This window comes from Rhinolophus sinicus, chromosome 2, assembly GCF_057876585.1.
Source record: "Rhinolophus sinicus isolate RSI-liver-muscle chromosome 2, RSI-T2T, whole genome shotgun sequence".
NCBI classification, from domain to species: Eukaryota; Metazoa; Chordata; class Mammalia; order Chiroptera; family Rhinolophidae; genus Rhinolophus; species Rhinolophus sinicus.
In genome coordinates, this window is record NC_142502.1 from 61,538,363 (window position 1) to 61,553,359 (window position 14,997).

A 14,997-nucleotide genomic window follows, 5' to 3' on the forward strand; every position below is an offset into this window, starting at 1 on the left:
GGTTTTGAAAGCTACGCCCGTTGTGGGAAGCTGCTGACAATTGGCTGTGGATGAGCTCTGCGATCCTTCTTCCTATGAGCCAAATATTTCCTGCTGTAATCGTGCAAGGAAACTTGGAGGGCTTGTTTTCTATGATGGTCTGTTAGGTTTCTGATTTCCAGCTTCCCTGACTAAGATTCCATCAAAAGACTGAACACCCCTGGGTATTGTAGGTACCTTAACTAGCATCTTAAAGGTATGCTCGGAAATAGTTTGATTCACCCAAAACAAAAACACCTAGTGTTCTTGAGATTTGGTATGTGTCAAAAACAAAAAGTTCACTTTCAGAAAGTTTGGATATCTTTATTTATAGTAGAAAATGTGTTTTATTCGTTAGGAACTGTAAGGAAAGAGATCTTTCATAACAGTTCCAAGCCACATTGAAAATAGACAGCCCAGAACAGCCTCCAGGTTGCATTCTGGGTACACCTGTGACTTATTTCCTTTTCTCACCATCTTCTGAGTTAGCATGAAAAGTGTGTTTCAGCCCCAAAGAAACTGGACACAACCAACCAGTCATTGTTGGAAATTTCTGCTTCCCCTGCTTTAGCAAGCATGCTGCCAGAGATGACACCACTGTCAAAAACAGGACCCTGCCTTCATGCCCCAGCAGTCTGAAGTCTTCTCCACAAAGGCTTGCTCTCAGTCCCCATTGATGTCATTTGCAAGCCTGGAGCCCTGGTGTCCCAGGAAAGGCTGTGGAAAGCTATAGGGCAAGAGTCCAAGAGATCTAGACAAACACGGCAGCTACGGCCATGCTGATGGACAGAATCGGCTCCCTCTGCCTTCCCTCCCGTGATGACAGAAAAGATTAGAACTCAAGGGGAAGGGAGGGGAAGTGGCTGAGTGACAAACCAGGAGTGTGGGTATCATGTCATAACAATTTCTGTAGCCCCGATTGCTGCAGAGATGCACGTTCAGTCTGCTACTCCTGCAGCTCCCAGGCAGCCATTGTCCACTTCACACATGGGGGTGTTGTGTTGATGGCCACTGTTTAACTCCTCACAGAGCACAGATGGTGCCTGCATTGTATCAGCATTAACTTTTCCCCATTGGCAGAGCCCATTCTGGAAACAGGGGAAGGGAGAAATCAGAAGTGTACTGGCTCTTTGGCAAAAAGTCTGGTTTCCGTATTTGCATTTACCCCAACTTACTGGACAGCCTTGGGTAACCGAGTCAGCGTGCCTCAGCCTCTGTTATGTGATGCTCAGTAAAGGACTTAGAAGAAGGAAGCTAAGGACTGTAGAAATACTATTATTGGTGTTCTCTAAACGATGCCTCTAAGGTGAAATCTAGAGTTTGGTCCTTCTGTAAGCCACATGAATACCCACTTCCATTGCAAAGGAAAGCACTCTGCTGGAGAAGATGATGCTATCATTTTAGAACTTTTAGTGTATGTGTCTCAAAATCCCTTTCAAGTATATTATCTACACTTCCTCAGCAAATAGAAGGGGAAATGGCAGCAGAGTTTCTCAAGTTGGCAGGGTCAGATTTACCTTCTCCCCTAATGACCAGTGGTCCTCCCCTGGTGTCACTGAGTCCTCATGGCCACTGGAGTATTAGTGGAGTGTAAACCCACTTGCTTCCAGAGGTCAAGTAGAAAAGAACATTTTCCATAAGAGATGTGTGATCTGTCAGTTCTTCAGTTTTGATTTCAGACAGAAAATATGACATAGATTCTTGAAGAAGAAGAAAAACATCCCTAACCAGGCACAACAAATGTCTTTAAATATGTGATGGATTGTCATGTGGAAGAAGGGTTCATACTGTCTGCTTGCCCCAGCGGGCATTACTAAGGTTAGCTCAATTCAGTTCAACTAATAGTTATTGAGAACCTACAGTGCACAAGGCACATGCTTTAAACTGAAGGCTGGGGGGGAGGTGATGAATATCCTGCTAAACTCATGACACCAATTATTGCAGAAGCAAGCCGGTTTGACATTTATATGAAAGTGTGAAGTTTCTGGTGAATCATTGGATAAACCAAGGAGAAGGGGAAGACAAAAGCGCTATTTCTAGTCTCCAATATCTATCCATCAATGGGTGAAGCAGGAGTCATTAAAAAATTAAATTGGAGACGATTGCCAAGGTAATAGATAGAATTTCTTAGGTAACCCAAGTAACCATCACATTGAAATATGGTTATGCGAAGGAATTCCATATTCCAATGAAAATGTCACCCCTGGGAAGAAAAGCAGAGCAGCACTATATATCCAGAAGCTCCGTAAGCAAGTCCAGAAGCACGAGGGCAGGGGCCCTCAGATGAATACTAGGAGGAGATTGGAAGAGAGAGGAACAACACTGACATTGTTGTAGGAGCTCATTTTGGGTTACGTAGTGATGGCCATTGCACATTCCATGCTCGTATTCCCACTTACTAAATGAGAGCAGAGGAGAGGCATGATGCACAACTTGAACTATTTGAATGGCTACCAGAATTCTCTTCAATTAATAGAAGAATACCTGAGGCATTATTGATTTCCCTCAGTGACAATTTCACCTTCAGAAGGTAGAGAATTCAAGGGTAGAATTGCTACTTTGATCCTAATAATAGTGACTAAACTAAAAGCAATTGGCAAGAGTACACATGAGAGGCCCCGTAGCATTGACAAAGAGACATCATCCTAGAGAACATGATGGTCAAAGAGATTCTAACATGAAATTTACCATCTTAACCATTGTTAAGTGTACTATGTTAATGTCCCATCAAACATTCATCTTACTTAAAAAGTGTTCACATTCTTATGAAACAGATCTCTTGTCATCTTACAAATCTGAAACTCCATATCCATTCAACAACTCCCTCTTTCTCCCTGACAAAAGCGTAACCACCTGGTAACCACCATTCTATTTTCTGTATCTATGAATTTGACTACTTTAGATAATTCATACAAGAGCAGTAATGCAGTATTGGTCCTTTTGTGATTTCCTTATTTCACTTAGCATAATGACCTCAAGATTTATCCATGTTGTAGCATATGACAGGATTGCTTTCCTTTTTAAGGCTGCACAATATTCCACTATACATATAGACCGTAATTTGTTTATCCATTCATCCGTCAGTGAACATGTCGGTTGCTGCCACTTCTTGGCTATTATGAATAGTGCTGCTATGAATATGTGTGTACAAATATCTCTTCCAGACCCTGCTTTGATTCTTTTGAAAACATACCCAAAAGTGGGATTGCTGGATCATGTGGTAGTTCTATTTTTAATTTTGTAAGGACTATCCTTACTGTTTTTCCATAGCAGTTGCACAATTTTACAGTTCCACCAGCAGTGCACTAGGCTTCTAATTTCTTCGCATCCTCACCAACACTTGTTATTTTCTGGGTTGGCTTTTTTTTTTTTTTTTTGGAGGGGGGGATTGTAATAGCCATCTTAATGAGTGTCAGCTGATAGCTCACTGTGGTTTTGATTTCCCTTCCTCCAATATTTATTGATGTTGAGCATCTTTTCATATGCTTGTCAGCTATTTTATGTCTTCTTTGGAAAAATATCTATTCAAGTCCTTTGCCCATTTTTTAATTGGGTTATTTGATGTTTTTTTGTTGAGTTGTAGGAGTTCTTTATATATTCTGGGTATTAACCCCTTATCAGATAAATGATTTGCAAATACTTTCTCCCATTTCATAAGCTGCCTTTTCACTCTGTTGAGTCCTTTGATGCACAAAAAATTTTAAGTTTGATGTAGTCCCATTTGTCTATTTTTGTTTTTGTTGCCTGTGCTTTTGGTGTCACATCCAAGAAATCATTGCCAAGTCCAGTCTCCTGAAGCTTTATTCCTGTGTTTTCTTCTAAGAGTTTTATCTTTCGGCGTTCAAGACCTTTTGAAAGTAGTTTTTTTTTAACTAAATAAATAAGTAAATAAGAGAAAAGTAGAAATTATGCATATGCAGGGAAAGATGGCTCGGGGAGCATGGAATGCTGAAAACAAAGTTCAAATAAAGAACCTTTTTTTTTTTTTAACAAAACTACAGTTCTTTGTTTAGTTCAGTGCTTTCTTTCCCCCCCAGTGATAGAAAAACGTAAACAGCTATAAAAAGCTGTATGGAACCGCAAAAACAGTATCAAGAAAACTGAAGCCCAAAATGAGTGGACCTTTCTGTTTGGAGCATGAAGACAAGGAAGCCGACAGCTGCCATTCGGGGCAGACTGTTTGATACTGAAGATGGCAAGGAGCCCAGAGTTATCTCTATATTATGTATCAAGGAGAATGTCCATTAGGTGGAAAAGTGACAAAAACTTGTAGAAAGAAATGGAAACCCCAGGTAGATGAACAATAAGAAAACACCTCAGCTTCTAGTCAGAAGTAAAGCCCCCAAACTACAGAAAAAAAATTAGACATGATTATGGTATAATTTGTTATAGTCAAAATCTTTAAAGAATTACGGAATCCAGGAAAGCATTGTAAGTCTGCAGATCAGAAAAATAGCATCATAGTTTTCAAAAACAAGGGAGAAAGTGGATCTTAAATGTTTGACTGAAGAAAAGTTTGTATAATAGGGATGATTTCTGAATATCTAGACAAGTATGGGTCAAAAAATCAATTTTGCAAGGCTAAGCTGGACAGGTGGCTTATCAGTAGCACATGCTGTGGAGGGCGGAAAGCTCAGAGTTGTTCATTGACAGCACCATAAGTAATAAGAGACAGTGAAGTAAATCTTAGTCAACATTCCTAGAAAATGGGATCTAAACTGAGAGAGGTTCTGTCCTCCATACCATTCACCGGAGCATTTACACAGTCTACATACCTTGCCGGGGATGTAGTCAACCACAAGATGGTTCAGAGGAGGGCAGCGAGAGGGTACAGGGGCTCATAACTGGTTAGGTTCCAGGGGTGGGAATTTTGGCTTGATATGAAGAACCATTAGAAGCTTCGGCCATAAAGAAGAATGAAATCTTACCATTTGCAAAGATGTGGATGGACCTAGAGAACATTATGTTAAGTGAAATAAGTCAGACGGAGAAAGACAAATACCATATGATCTCACTTATACGTGGAATCTAAAGAATAGAATAAATGAACAAAGTAATCAGAAACAGTCTCAGAGACATAGAGAAAAACTGAGGGTTGCTAGATGGGAGGAGGGGTGGGGATGAAGGAGAAGGTGAAGGGATTAGAAAGCACAATCAGTAACCACAAGATTGCCACGGGGATACGAAAGTCAGTTTGGGGAATATAATCAATAATGTTGTAAGGATTTTATAGGGTATCTGATGGATACTTGTCTTATTAGGGAGACTGCTCCATGGACAGTGTAGATGCCTGATCACTGCACTGTACACCTGAAGCTGAAGCTGAATAATAATGAATCATAACTATAATTTAACATATATATAGTCACAGGATGTGGTGTACAGCATAGGGAATAGAGTCAGCGGAACTGTAACAGCTATATGCGATGTCAGACGGGTAGTAGATTGGGGGCGAGGGGTTATCACTTTGTGAGGGGTATAAATGTCTAACTAGTACATTGTTTTGTACACCTGAAACTAATAATAATAATGATAAAAAGAAGGCTCTGAGAAGGGACTCAACTTCTCTTCACTAGAAACCTTAAAAATGTTTTGTGTTTCTGGTTGAAGATCAAGTGGTTGATGGTTGGTTTGAAATAAGTAGAGGGACTGAAGAAGTGAATCAAACCTTGACTCAAGAAAACTCTGGTCTAGGAAGATCACTGGGTCCCTGAATGGGGAGGGCATTTAAAATGGAAATTAGGTAATTTTTTTAAATCTTCTTTTTAAAAATAATTTTCTGTTAGAGGTGGTTTTTCAAATGAAACTATAAACCTAGATGCAGGTTTTTACTACTTTGTTACCAGTGAGTGGGATGCTTTTCACTTTCATTTTACACTGAAAAATGTAAAAAGTTACTACTATTTTTACCTATTTTAGGATCTACACTTATACTGAAATCGGGTTTTTAAACATTATTCCATGAAGTGCATTATATAATCTTTCAGAAGGGAGAGTTTCTATTTTCATTGTATGCTTTTAGAGTAAATATGAATATATTTGTATCATATACCATGTTTCCCCGAAAATAAGACCTAGCCGGACAATGAGCTCTAATGCGTCTTTTGGAGCAAAAATTACTGTAAGACTCAGTCTTATTTTACTATAATATAAGACTGGGTCTTATATAATATAACATAACACAACATAACATAATATAATACCGGATCTTACACTAATATTTTCTCCAAAAGACACATTAGAGCTGATTGTCCGGCTAGGTCTTATTTTTAGGGAAACAGGATATAACTTTTGCCCATCACTTACCTGGGAAATATAACCATCAATACCTGAATGAGAAAGTAATTAAGGGCAGAGATGAGGAGGTAAGACCACCCAGTTGAAGTTCCACAGGGTCGGGGTGTTGCTAGTTCCCAAGAAAGACAACGAATGTTTGCTTCCCCTTCTCTGTTCTCATCAATGCTGAGCAACTAAAGATACAGCTCAGGGGCAGTTTCAGCTATTATGTAGCCCCATGATAATTCTGAGCTGAGTGACACAGATGGGGGATACCTGACATTCCCTCTAAACATCAACTTTATCAGGCTGCCTTTCTAATTTGGAATAAAGCTCTGGTGCCACCTGGCTCCCCACTAGAAAGGCATTTCTGCTTTGGTGTCTTCCAGATTCTAAGCTGATCCCTGCTAATTTACCAAATTCCTATGTGATAAAAAGGCTTTCTGGGATTTATAGAGTTTCATTGGGCAATAGAGGGATTTATCAATTATCTTTATTCTTTAAGAAAAATCCAGGCACTGAATCTGAACAATGTACATAATAAAAGAAAGTGTGAGATTCATCCTTCTTCATATCCAGGGAAGTACCACTTCCAGTTGGCCAGACTCCTTTGGATAGAGCTATATAAAACTGAATATTTTAAAGAGTGTAATACAACTTAGAATAATGTGTTTCCATATGAAATACAATTTCGTTTCTGGTTCACTTCAGAGAGACAGCAACAGATAGGAGAGGAGTATGAGAATTGAACTCCACAGTCAGAAGACTTGGTTAAGCCCTGGCTGACCAGCCATGTGGCTTTGGGAAAATCCCTTCACCTTTCTGGGCTTTCTGGGCTTCACCTCTTTTGCTTCCTTGTTTGCAAAATGGATGAGGATTGAGTCAGGGAAACAGAAACCATGCCAGGTGTTTCAGAGGGGATATAAAACAGAATTGGTTACACAGGTGTTGGAAAACTGGAAGAACAGAAAGGGGAAGAGTGATTAATGGCTGTAGGAAGCAGCTACCACTGCTGAGGCGGGAGGGGATAAAAGGGACGTCTGCCTGTGGAGGAGACCGCCCCTTACGCAGCCACTTCCCCAACACACCACTAGGGAAGGAAAGAAAAAGAGAAGGAAACTGAACCACAGCTTCGCCTTTCCTCCATCCTTCTGATCTCCCACCAGTGTCCCTTATTGGCAAAATCCAAGAAAAAGTCAACCAGCATAGGAGCCTGGGAAACGCACTTTGTTTTTGTTTGTTTTTTAATAGATGGTGTCCAGGTGACAACACCTGAAGCCCCGATCAATCTTTTTTTTTTTTTAAGATTTTTTTTTAATTTTTATTGGGGAAGGGGAACAGGACTTTATTAGGGGAACAGTGTGTAGTTCCAGGACTTTTTTCCAAGTCAAGTTGTTGTCCTTTCAGTCTTAGTTGTGGAGGGTGCTGTTCAGCTTCAAGTTGTTGTCCTTTCAGTCTTAGTTGTGGAGGGCACAGCTCAGCTCCAGGTCCAGTTGCCGTTGCTAGTTGCAGGGGGCACAGCCCACCATCCCTTGCGGGACTCGAGGAATTGAACCGGCAACCTTGTGGTTGAGAGCCCACTGGCCCATGTGGGAATGGAACCGGCAGCCTTCAGAGTTAGGAGCATGGAGCTCTAACCACCTGAGCCACCAGGCCAGCCTGGGAAATGCAGTTTTTAAACTCCCAGCCTCAGCATTACAAGAGGGAACATGAGAAGAAAGGGCATGAGGCCAAGGCAATAGTAAATAAGCAGCATATGAGCTTATAATTTCAGACTAAAATTAAATTCAATGATCGAAATTAAAGTTAGTAGTTGGTCAGAGCTGTTTACATTTTCCTATTTGTATTAAAGTAACGCTACTTTAGTACATGGACAGAAATGGGTGGGTGGGTGGGTGGACAGAGGAATGGATGTTTAGATAGATTTGGTTCTGATCTGAATCATTTCCAAATAATTTGTGTTACATTTTTTTAATTAAAAAAGTTTGCATTTAGTCCATGGATTAGGAAAAAACTACCAGATTACATTCTACAAACCCTTGTGACAGGAGAAATTATAGCGAAAATGTGGGTTATTGTAGGGTCCTTCCTAAAAGTTCCTAGGAGTCGGTTTCAGAGAATCTGGGATCATGCCTCTCAATCATGTGGATTCATGTCATGTGTTTGTTCACTTAACCTTACTGCTTTTCCTTTTTTTTTTTAACCAATGAAATATTCATCAGTGGGCTGACCATGTGTTTCAGTTCAAGGTACCCACAGCCCTGCCAGTCACTACTATCTACACTGCTGATCACAGTAGCTCTGCCAACTACCTTTCGGAGTTTCACTCAAATGGAGTTCCACTGTTTGACCTCTACCCTGGGATGCCATCACCGCCTTTGACATCAGGGAGCCCATTTCAATTGCAGGGGATAGGTAGTGTGTGTGTGTGTGTGTTGAAAGGGCCAAATTCCTGGGTATACATGTGCAATTGCACAGGGCCCTGGACTCAGAAGGCCCCTGGACTTGGTTTAATGTCCTGCTGTCATCGTCTTGAAATTCTTAATCTCCGAACAGGAGGCCCACATTTTCACTTTGCACTGAGCCCTGCAAATCCTGTACACCAATCCTAGTGTTGGGGCAGATGACGGCCCTTGTGAATAGAGGCCCAAGAAAGGCCTCACTGAGAAAGTGGCCCTTTAGGAAGAGCCTGAGAAAGATGAGGGAGCAAGCCATGCCCTTCTTTGACTTATCAGATGAACTTCAACTCAGCCTGCAGCACTCAGGGCAAGGGTCACCTTCTCTAGGAAGGCTTATATAATGCTCTTAGCAGTTACTGCCCCCGGCTGGGTCCTCCTTTGGCACCCTATAAATACCTGTTACATACTCAGATCACATTGTAGACATTTGTGTAGAACATCTGTCTCCCTGGTCAGCCTCTTAGCTCCCTGGAAAAAGAGACTAGACTTAATTCATCTTTGTAATAACAACAGTAGTAATAGTTGTTACTCAATGCCAGACCCTGTTCCAAAGGTTTTACTACAAAGCAGCCATTGTTCATATCCTCTCTTACAGTGGAGAAACTGAAGCACAGAAAGGTTAAGTAACCAGCCCAAGTTACACAGCTGGTACATAGTAGATCTAGAATTTGAATCTAAGGAAAGCTGGCTCCCCCAGACCTCATACAGTATACAGTGAGTGCCTGGTATATGGTTGGTGAATGACATTACATATAAGTAAAAGAAAAGTAGTGACTAAGAGATCAGATAGAGAATCTCAGGGGCAGAATTACAGTTAAGAGAGAGGGACTCTTATGTATGTTGTGGCTGCAGACCCAAATTTGAGACTGCACAGGAGAGAAATCACATTTAATTTTATGCTTTTAAGCCATATTCGCTAGCACAGAGGGTTTTCCTTAGCAAAAAAACTCCACCCTACAAAATCGTATACTTATATGTATAAATCAACTTGAATGTTGACTTAGTTTTTGTGTTATTACTTTAGGAAAAGAAACAAGATTGTTTTCTCTTGTTTTCTCTTTAAAAATGCTAATATGACCAGAAGCTTTGTTGAAATAGTGAAGTTAATTTAACCAACACGTCCTGACGGTAGTGTGCTTTCAGAGCATGCTGCTTTGGCGAGAAAAGTGTGATACTATGGATTTCAATTATAGGAAATTCAGATTAGAAGTCTTGGCTTTTTGCTGTATCAGTGTTCATCATCGTGTAGAATGGGAGGTAGTGCATTGGGAAGGAAGAGTTGTCACCAGTGTTGTTTTCTTTATTTAACAAGAGGCTTGCTGTACAAAAATCAACCAAGAGGGACGGTCAGTGGCTTCAGCATTTTAAAATGTCCATCAGCAGAGCTTTGTTACCTTCACCTTCCCAGCTCCTGCAGTGTATAAGAGATCCAGCTTCATCGGGGAGGTAGGCACGGTGTTGCTGAGGGTAAAAGGTTCCTTGTTTTGTAAAGGTGCACTTAGGAGGTCTTGAGAAGGATGCCACCCTTCTCTCAGGGAGCCGTCCCCAGATCTCCTGATTTGTCTGCTGCGCCTTCTGCAGATGGGCTCAGTGCTCCTGCCGTGTACAGACGCTGCCGGAACCAACTAAGGAGATCTTAATCACGTGGCTTAAGAAGGGAGCGCTGTTCCGTTCCATGTCTCATAAAAATTCCCAAGCCCTCTTTGCACTTCACGCCTGAAGGTAAACTGCCTAGTCCCTGCGAGAGCCCAGAATGACAAAACTGTTCGAAGGTCCCTGTCGTAAGCTCTGTCCAGCAGTAAACGAGGCACCTCCTGAGAGGGAATGCCCAGCTCTGCCAGCGGCACCCACACCTGTCCTCTGCCAGTGAGGTTTCACCAGTTCATCTTCCTTTCATCAGCCGCATAAAGATGCTACATCAGAACCCAAGGGAATGTGGGGTTAAGAGTCATCGTTTCAGTGGGTCAAACGTTCTGCACATTATCAGCATGTGAACACACCCCGTAGTGCCTGGGTTTCGTAGTCTGACCTGGTTTCTCTCGGGTCTGAAACCTAAAGGTCAGTGCCACTTGCCTTGTGTGTGTTGACTCCCGGATGAGGTCATTGCCTCCTTTGGAGCAACCTGAGAGCAAGGGGGGTGTTACTTCTGCCCTCTCTCAGGTCTTAGCCCCTCGTGGCACACTCCATCCTGCCCCCCATGTGTGAGCCAGTCTTATCTGCAGCACAGTGTGTATCGCATGTTGGGGAACCAGGTAGTTATGTATTAAGCGTGATGAAAAGATAGTCTTCAAAAAGATCCATCCAAAATAGTTCATTCAAAATGCACGCCTGTTATCCCAGGTTGTCATTAATATTGTATTTTACATTTGTTTATCAGACCTGTAGGCCATTCCTGACCAGCAAATTTTAACCTAGATATATCTGCTTCCCTTGGAGCAGTGAAACACAGTTCCATTAACACCCGTGAAATAAAACTGGCATGCTATTTCTAGTCACTTCATTCTTCTTTAACTTTATGATCGTTACCTTTTTAAATAACATCTTTATGGGTCATTACTTTTGTGTGAGATTCTCCACCTCCCACCCCCCCTTATTTTTTCCCATTATTGGAGGCTTACTCGTTAAAACCAGAAAGTAAATAACAATGCAAACTTGTGGTCACAGTTTCATAAACATACAGCTTCACATTGGTACCTGGATATTTGCTTTACAAGTACAATGAATGAGTTTAATGATTCCTAAAAATGGAAATACAGTGTAGCCTTCTCAAGATGGAGCCTAAATCAATAATTAGAAAGGCTCTGCCTGTTTTCACACTGGCCTGCAGGTGTGACGGGCTCTTGCTTTCTGTTTTGTATATTTGGAGGTGTTACAGCTGGCCTGAAGTGCACCCGAGATCGGTCCCTGCATGGGACACCTGTGGCAGTTCATAAGGTCCCATTGTATCAAAGCAACCCTTGACCCAGCACAGACATAGAAAGGGGGAATTCACTGCACTGCAGGTGTCCTGCTTGTCAGTGCTCAAGGGGTCCCCACAGACCTCAGCACTTTCCTCTTCTCCTGAATTGGTCTGGATTTTTCAGTCAACTAATTGTGTGATCTTGTGAGAACCCTTCCAGTGTGGACTTCCATTGTGGCTTAATTGACTTTTCATTTTTTGTACCTATTCTACAAAGCTGAATTGTAGGTTTCTTGAGCACAGGCCTGAGCCTTAGCCTTATGCATTCCTCATAGCACTGGGATTGGAATCCCAGCTCTATGACGGTGGCTGAATACCTTCACCTCCTGGCTACTCAGTTTCCTTGTCTACAAAATAGAGTCACTCATGCCTGCCTTGCAGGGTGTTGTGAGAACCAGCTAGCATGGTGCTGGGCACCAGGAGGTGCCTGCTGAGTGATAATTGTGACTCACTAGACAGAGCCCTGCACACAGCAGCTGAGCAAAATTCAGCAGAATTGAATAGGACAAAGCAGAATGAAACTCATGGGGGACGAGGTAGCTATGGACTCTTGAAATCTCATGGTGAGAACACCATTTCCTCTGACCTTGGGCTTGAATGACAGTTCAAAACCCCGTTTTTATTCATGACTCTTTCGTGACCGTCTGATGATCATTTTAAGCTCATCATGTCTCCTAAGCCCAAAAGGAAAGGGGATTTGATTTGGGATATTGAGACTCTGCTCATCAGCATCCTCAGTCCAGCTCCTGCATCAAGCATCAGCCCCTCCTTGAGTGGAAACGCTTTCTCCAGCTCCTTGTAGCCCTGTGGCAACTGGTGGCACCCAGGACCAATCCAGGGATCCCCATAGGTGTTTCTGGCTTATTTAAGAATTTTCTTTTAAGAAGCAACCGTGGTGGGGGACAGTGGTGGGACCTACTGAGACCAAGAGCATCAATATAAGAAAGAAATGGCGATAAGGATGAGAGGATGAGGAGGACTGTATAGAAAACAGACTACACTGAGATGAGTTTCCCCAATTTCCCGTAGAGTGAGTGATCACATCTGCCGAAATTCAAAAAGTGTATTATCCACTCAGCCACTGGCAGATGGCCTAGGAATGGAGCCTTGATTCTGCCCTTCCTCTCTTTGTGGTGCAGCCATGTTCCAATGAAGAAATGGATCATGTGACATTCTCATTGCCTTCTTGGGTTAGTTATAAACGCGTACTTCCTTGCCTTGCACTCCCTTTTAAAGGTTTCCGGGAGAAATGTCCATAAGATTGATACAGTACATACTAGATTTGCTGAGTGTCTTATGGTCAGCTTAGTGTAAGACACAGAAGCGTATGACAGATGAGCTCCTTTTCAGTATTAGTGCTCGGGGACAAGACAAATCCTCTTGCCTGTCTTGGATTGGTTGATTGGTTTGGTATGTTGGTTTGCACAATGCCTTGCTCCAAAAATAATTTGAGACAACACTCACCAAACGCTGTGTTGTCACGTTCTGTACACTCTAGTTGTATTAGAGGCACAGTTAGATTTATGACATATTGAGTAACATACAAACTTTTCTCAGGTGTTGTACCATGTTAGAGACCCTAGTTAGATGCAGACTTAGAAAGAGAAACAAAACAATCCCTAATCTAAAGGACCTTGCCATCTTGTGATAAAACACAGACCCAGTTAAGTGTAACAAAAGTGAGAGAATAATGATCACCCTGGTAGAACTGTCACATGGGTCTAGCAGTCATGGTTTTTGTTGTATTTTTTTGTAACCAAATATCTTGGGACTCATTAACTGACAGAAAAGTTTTTTGTTTGGAATTTTATTTAAAGTACTTCAAAATTCTTAACAATTAAAAATCCCATTCAGTTATGTATCTGAGAAATTTCCCTTCCTGGGAAGAAGGCAGCAATATAAAGTCAGGGCTGCCCTGGAGAATCCAAGACATTTCCTCAATGTGGCTATGGGGGCTGAGAGGCTGGTGTCATTCATTCTCTCTCGTAGGTTTGGAGAGGGCTCCCAGAGAAGTCCATGTCCAAGCTGAATCATGAATAGCTAATATAAGTCCTCACAAGAGTTTTGGCTCTGTGTGCTGTGGTGAATTTAGTACATGTAGAAGTCGGCTACAAAGGTTGCCCGTTCATTTTGCTCTGCACTTACTCCCCTAGCAGATATTTTTAAATCCCTTGTACTATAGCTTCCAGCAAGGCCCCACGATTGCCTCTTTCACTGATTTGTACACATGACTCATGGACCTGCCTCCCCTTTCTGTGGGGTCATCAGAGCTTGCAAGAACCTAGAGGATGCATGGTTTTGCATAGAGGGGAAGGCTGCCTGCCTGAACACCAGCAAGTTCAATCCACTTACACTGAAAAAAAAAAAAAAAAAAAATTCGCCTTAGGCAAAGTATTTCTAATTGTCTATGTTATTCTGTGTGTGTATGCATGTGCGCACGCGTACACACATAAATAGCACATTATCAATCTGTGTAAAATATAATGGATGAGCAGCGCATGACAGCAGGCTTAGCCTCTGAAGATTTACCAGGAGAGAAGACAGCTGCGCGGCAAAGCTGCTGCTTATAATTAGGGAAGGACTAGCCCATGTCCTGCGCCACTCAGCAGCTTCAATCATTTAAATGACAGCCAGTTTGTTTAGCTCTGTAACCCCCATTCTTTATGGGCCAGGAGTTAATTTCTTGTTGAGAACAAGAAATTGGTTTGTCATCATCTCTGGTATGGTTGTAAGATCAGGTATGACATGGTGAATGAAAAGTCCCAACTAGAAACCATGATGAATGAACAAAACAGGCGTTGCTTCGAATGTGTCTGTTTAACTTTGTAAGTGAGGAAAAACTATTTGAAACCCTACGGACTTTCAGTTTTTAACAGGGCCATATTGCCAGTTGTGCGGTTGACAAGAAAACCATAATGCTTTCTTTGGCTCAAGGCAACTGCAAGAAGTGTCACATCACTCCTTATGTAGAGTGGCTCTCAACAGCACTGATTAGGAGGGAAATTAATAGGCTTCCCATTGTTACCGTGCATTTTTGCCAGGATGTTTCATTAGTGTAAACACTGAACCCGTTATCATCTTGTTTAGCCACTTGACCCTGGTGATTTTCAATTCTGTGTGAGGTGATGAAATAGAGCAGTGGCATGCACGAGACAGGCACTAATTATTGGAAGCAGAATCATTGCTGACCCAGTATGAGATTAACTGTTCCTTTGCAGTCTTTCTTCTGGGACATTAGCACTGTCTGCTTACCTTGCTTCAGTTGAGGGATTCGGGACAATAGCG

General features: G+C 42.0%; 1 protein-coding gene across 13 annotated transcripts in view; it reads left to right on the forward strand.

Annotated features, from left to right (window-relative positions):
• The window catches only part of BACH2 (BACH transcriptional regulator 2), a 327,244-nt gene that overhangs the window by 289,732 nt on the left and 22,515 nt on the right, over positions 1-14,997 (forward strand). The gene's annotated exons all lie outside the window — the stretch shown is intronic.